We start from the raw sequence: 6178 nt of genomic DNA, 5'->3' as shown, positions 1-6178 counted from the left end.
AAAAATAAAAAAAAAAAAACTGCTTGCTGAGGGACAGGAGGCTGCAGATCACACTGCATCCACACTCAGAAAGCAGATAGATAAATGATGAAAGTTAGCTTAGCTTCTTATATTATTCAGCTTGGGTCTTTGTAACTGGATGTGGCAGCTTGTTTGTTCTCAGCTGGTCAGCCCTGAAATAATCAACAGAAACCATATTATTTGCAATACTGTTTGGCCAATAGCTTAAGCTTATTTCTGGCTAATTTATATCTTAAATTAACCCATCCCCATTAATCTGTGTATTGCCACAAGACTGTGACTTACCAGGTAAAGTCCTGGCATCTGTCTCCGGCGGGGCTACATGGCTTCTCACAGACTCTGCCTTCATTCTTCTAGCATTCAGTTAATTTTCCTCACCTAGCTAAGTTCTGCCTTGCTATAGGCCAAAGCAGTTTCTTTATTCATTAACCAATAAAAGCAATGCATATACAGAAGGAACTACCACACCATCTCCTCTTTTCTGTTTAAACAAAAAGGAAGGCTTTAACTTTAATATAGTAAAATTACATACAACAAAACAAGTATCAAGCAAGAATCACAGTTACAATATTTATATCTACTTTATCTTTTATCACAACTAAGGAAAAGTATAACTATATTCATTCTTCAACTCCAAAACAGACTCCAGAAGGATATAATATTACCTAAGTAACAGGAAGTGCATTATAAACAACTTCGAAAACTATAGAATTAGCAGAGACATCTAGCTGCCTGGACAGTCACCCAAAGTTCTTCTGTACCGTTGGGGCATTCATCTTCAGTCTACTGGCCCATAGTATTCAGCAGACTTTTCCACAAAGCAGGAAATTTTAAAGACAGTTCCACCTATATTGGCAGTTTGTCAGTCACTTTCTTCTGTGTTCTGCAGAATGTCTTGCAGACTCTTTTATGAAGCACGAACCTTGGAGGACCGTCTCACCTTTAGGCAAGTTCAGCAGTCATCTCTCTGTGTGTACTGCATGTACAGTTCATACAGCATAACACCAAGCAGTCCAGGAAAGAGCAGTTTCTTGCCCAAATTGCTAGCAAATTCCATAAGGAGCCTCTTCAATGTCTGTCTTTCTCTTCAATTAAATCACAAATGAGACTTTGGGTTATTTACCAGGTAGCCAGTTGTCTCAGTCATTTGTTGCACATTTTGGAAGTTGTTTGATTGCAATTCCTGCTTACTCAAGTAATTTTATTTCCCTTCTCGGATCTTCAATGGGGTTGAAGATTAGATAGGTGTAGTTACTTTCCTCTCATGACTCAGCCAAGTTATTTATAATACAAGACTTAAACTCCTCAGGGTAGCCCTAATTATTGAAACAATTATTACATGTTTTTTGCTTGATATTGTTTATGCTAGTTGTAATTCTAATTTTTATACCTGATATTTGTTCTTATTGTATATAATTTTGTAATAGGCTTAGAACTCTGTTATTTAAACAAAAGGGGGAGGTGCTGTAGGAATTCTTATTGCCAGTAGCCTTTAAGTTATCAGCCCACTTGGGCGTGGCCTCTTATGCTATAAATGCTAATGTAAAGCATGTGTTTGCTCTCTCTTCCAGCTGTGGGATTTGGTTGCTGTACCTCGTTCGAGCAGAGGACTGTGAGTCTACTTCTAAATAAATAACCCTCTATTATACTCAGTTATGAGCTAGTATGGGATTTCATTTTAGTGTTCGTCTTCAGTTGGAGACTGTGCTTTTGTTTCCTGGCCTCCAAGACCTTAATAATTACAAAGAAACTCTATTAATTACAACACTCTTTGGCCAATCTTTCAGACGTATTTCTAGCTAATTCCTTCTTCTTAAGTTAACACATTTGTATTATTTTATAATAAACCATGAGGCTTGTGGTTTGTTACCTCACATCTTGCTTATTGGGTAGCTACATAGTGTCTGCCTGACTCCTCCTTTCTCCCTGCATTTAGTTTAGTTTTCCCGCCTACCTATATTCTGCCTTGCCACAGGCCAAAGCAACTTCTCTATTATCCAATGGTAATAAAACATATTCATAGTATACAGAGGGGAATCCCACAATATGACTTCTGACACAACCCTTTCATTTCCTATGTCTCATACTCTGGTCTATTTGACATATGATTAAGGCATTCTCAGAGTGTGATTCTTATGAGCCTATTCTCCTCTTCAAAACAGTTTTCCATCACCTACATAATTTCTGGAGTCCAGGGATTGTTAAGTGTTCTGGTTAACCTTCATTCACCACAGGACTTGCTTAAAGGCAGTATGAAAGCATACTTTAAAATATGTCAGCATGACAGGATCCAGAAATGGTTAAATAAAGGGTAAAAAGTCATCTTGAATGTGATTGGCACCATTCCACTGTCTTAAGGTTTACTAGGTGTGACCTTGAATAACTCATAGAGTTTGTTTCATGGTTATACTGGCATGGGTTAGCTCTTTCTCCCAAAAGGAAACATTCTCTTTAGGAGAGAAGAGTGAGGCTTATAAAGAACATTAAGTAATAAAACTCAACCAAACTAAAGAAACTTTGAAACTAACCCCTCCCCCACAAAAAAACTCCCTAAGGTCGACTTGGCCTTTTTGGTTTCTTGTCAGTGTCCTGTCTGGGTCTATAGACGTTTGTTCATACTCTCCTTTGAAAATGTAGTCCATGAAAATCAATACAATGAAGCCATGGTTGGTGAGTCATGAAGTTTATGGGGAAGGCAAGGTGGGTCCCACTGAATGCTAGGGTATGTGGGATTCTGTATGCTTTATTCTGTATGTTTTGGTGAAGTTGATATTTGAGGGCAATTGTCTCCATTTTCTTCCTAAAACTGCATGAGGATAGTAGTGGGATGTTCGACAGATGCAACAGTTATATGAGAAGCCTACAGGAAATTCCAGGTCCTTTCCTTGTCTTTAACCAGCAATTTATGATCTAAGGCCCAGAAATAAATGAACAAGAAGTCAATCTGCCTTTCTTTCATTCCTGGAATCAGAATATTCTCCCAAGCTTACCCCGTGAACGCCACTGCTATTTGGAATCTTTTGGTAAGTGGGATCATGCGTGGTTGAGCTTCCCACTCCTCAGAAACTGTTTAGGGTTGTGGGGAGCAGTTCCTAGGAATCATAAATTTCTTTAGTCCCCACTGTTTCTATAACAGTATATGCACCCCATGTAACCTGCTGCTTTTGGATGAGTTATTCTTTTTTTTTTTTTTTTTTGAATTAGGAAATCAGGAAGTTTTGGCCAGGAAATTTCATAAGAATCATATTTTAGGAAAAAATATGCAAAGGTCCTTAATTTTGTCTGCAAAATAATAAGAAAAGTCTTGCTGCAGTGGATTGTAGGAGAAAGTCAGGATGACTTGAGAGGCCTCACGTTTTATATTAGACAGTCAAATTGCAAATGATGGGGTTGGGGTTTCAAGCTCTGATTAAATTGTATCTTTACTTATCAGTACATAATTGATAACATTTAAGTATATACTTTGGGCTTAAAAGTAATTATGGCAATTTGTATACTCAGTTATTCAATATCCTGCCCATTTAATATGAAAGCAGTCAATTAGAGAGTAAGATATAAAAATGCATATTAATCCAAAATAACTGTCAGACAGTGCATGATACTAAAAGAAAGTAATTTGAAAGGATTTCATGTTTTTCATGCCCTTGTTTTAAGAGATTGTCCTTTTGACTGAGTCTGTGAATATCATATTGATCAGTAGCCGAGCAGGAATGATCCAGTTATGTAAGTTAGAAATAAAGGGACATATTGTGTAAGCAAATGTGGCATACACATTTTTGCAGTGACCTCTGCTGAGAAAACTGTTTCCTTAATATATGTTTACCACTCTGATAGCCTACTGTTATTAGTGAAAATGCTACAGTTCATGGATAAACAGCAAAGGGATATTGACAGTGGTGAAGGACCCTCAATATCTGAATCCTTTACTAAGATTCTATATACAAATGAAATATGAATTTTTATGCATATAATCTATGTAAATTATTGACATTCTTTGTTATTTTCATAATGATTGTAACTATACAATAATTGACTGTAAACTTGGGAGACAGGTGAAGACACATATTGAAACAAAGTATCAAAATGAAGACAGCCACTGAGTAGGATCAATATTGTGTTGACTTGTATATACTAGAAATTTATGATAAGAGAAACTGAACATTTATCACAACCATGAATTATTGGAGTTGGAATTCCAGGCTTATCAGTGACTAGCATGTCATATTTGACACATTTTAATTGTATAGTCAGTAAAACAGTGACACAAAGATAGCCTTCTTCATATAAAGGATGTAATAAGAACACAATATATTTTTCTATTAAACCAAAAAATGTGTCACAATTTTCCTCTAAATAAGAAACGCCATTCTTCATTAAGATATCTTCTTGCTGTTTATGAAGGATAGAAGCATTGTTTTATGTATGTAAAAATGCATGTATTACAATCTACAGTGTTTTGAGACAGAGTCTTATTATATAGCCCAGGCTGTCATCCAACTCACAGTCCTCCTACCTTCCAGGCCCTGGGATTATGTCTGGCACTTCTTTTTTATACCATATAATGAATGACGGACAGTATTTCTGTTTTTTTTTTTTTAAAGAATGGCAATAAAGCATCATTCATTCATTTTCACCACTATTTTCTATAAAACTTTCTCTTTATTTTTACTTTGTGTCACAGCATGCATCTCAATCCATTTCATTTCCTCTCCCTTTGTACCATCCTCTGCCCTTGCAACCTCCCCCAAACAAATAAAATGAAATAAAATTTAAGAGAAAAAAGGGAAATAGCAAGAAGGAGAAAAGGAACAATCTTGTCATGGAAGCTGCAGTGTGACACAGTGAGTCATGTAGTAAACCTTTAATCCATATATATTTACATGCAAGTGTTCATTGCAGAGTCATTGGTCTAGTTTAAGGCCTCTGGTTTCTGCCACATTATTGCTGCTGGGCACCTTTGGATATCCTGTTTTTGCCCTGTGGTATGAAGATCATGCATTTTGGGTCTGCAGGACAGGCCACTTCACGTGTTCTAGCCGGTGATGTATTGGGTGGATGTTGGGGTGGGACAATTCATAAGCCTGTTTCTGGGCCTGGCAGGATTGGTCAGCCTACCAGTTCTCCCCATCTTCATCACCACGGTGAGCTCTCCCTTGCCTAGTTCACCCCTTGCAGTGATGGGCAAAGACTGGGGCTAGGTATCCTGTTTTCATGCCCTCATGGTCAGCACTTCCATACCTACACCTTCAGGGCCAGCTCTACTGTGTTTCCCAGGCGAAGGTGTAGAATCCAGAAGAGTAAGGACATCACAGAATCAACTAAGTCGAGCTGTGGTCATAGGGTCTCACAGAGACTAAAGTGACAATCACAGAGCCTGTATGGACTAAGCTAGGTCCACTACAAATAAAACTTATTGTTATGATTGTTTAGCTTGGTGTTTTGGTGGGACTCCTGACAATGGAAGTGGGGGTGTCTCTGATTCCTTCAACTGTTCTTGGGACCCTTTTCCACCTACTGAGTTTTCTAGCCGAGCCCTCAGATGAGGGTTTGTGTCTAGTCTTAATATAACTTGTTATGCTCAGTTGTGTAGATATCTCTGGGAGGTCTGCTCTTTTCTGAAGGGAAATAGAGATGAGTGAATCTGGGAAGAGGGAAGTGGGGGATGGGGAGGCTGGAGAAGGAGAATGGTTGGTATGTACTGTCGGGATAATAAAAATAAAAGTTAGAAAAAATAAATTTGACATATCAATTTATCACTCCGATGTGGTAAATAGTAAAATACACTGATGTTTATTAATTAAAAAAAAGATTAAGCCAGATGAAATCCCAGCATGAAAGTTGAGAGCATCCAGGTCACACCCCTGCCTAAGGAGCTATTGCAGTTGATGGCTGCTGGAAAGGGGGTAAGGAAAACAGGCCAGGAGACACATGTTCCTGCAAGTGGTCTCTACACTCATGCACACACTGGCAGCACCCCAACTAAGTGGTTTGAAAAATAAAACCCATGAAGCTGGGAGAGTATGTTGGTGGAGGAGATAGTGGAGGGATTGAAAGTGAGGGAATAGAATTAGATTTGATCAAAATACTTTATATACATGTTTGAGACTCTCAATAACAGCTAAATTTATTTATTTATTTATTTATTTATTTATTTATT

The sequence above is a fragment of the Alexandromys fortis genome, unplaced genomic scaffold (genome assembly GCF_014885135.2).
Source record: "Alexandromys fortis isolate MF-2015 unplaced genomic scaffold, M_Fortis_MF-2015_v1.1 scaffold_297, whole genome shotgun sequence".
In the NCBI taxonomy this organism is placed as follows: Eukaryota; Metazoa; Chordata; class Mammalia; order Rodentia; family Cricetidae; genus Alexandromys; species Alexandromys fortis.
Note: the sequence above shows the minus strand (reverse complement) of the source record.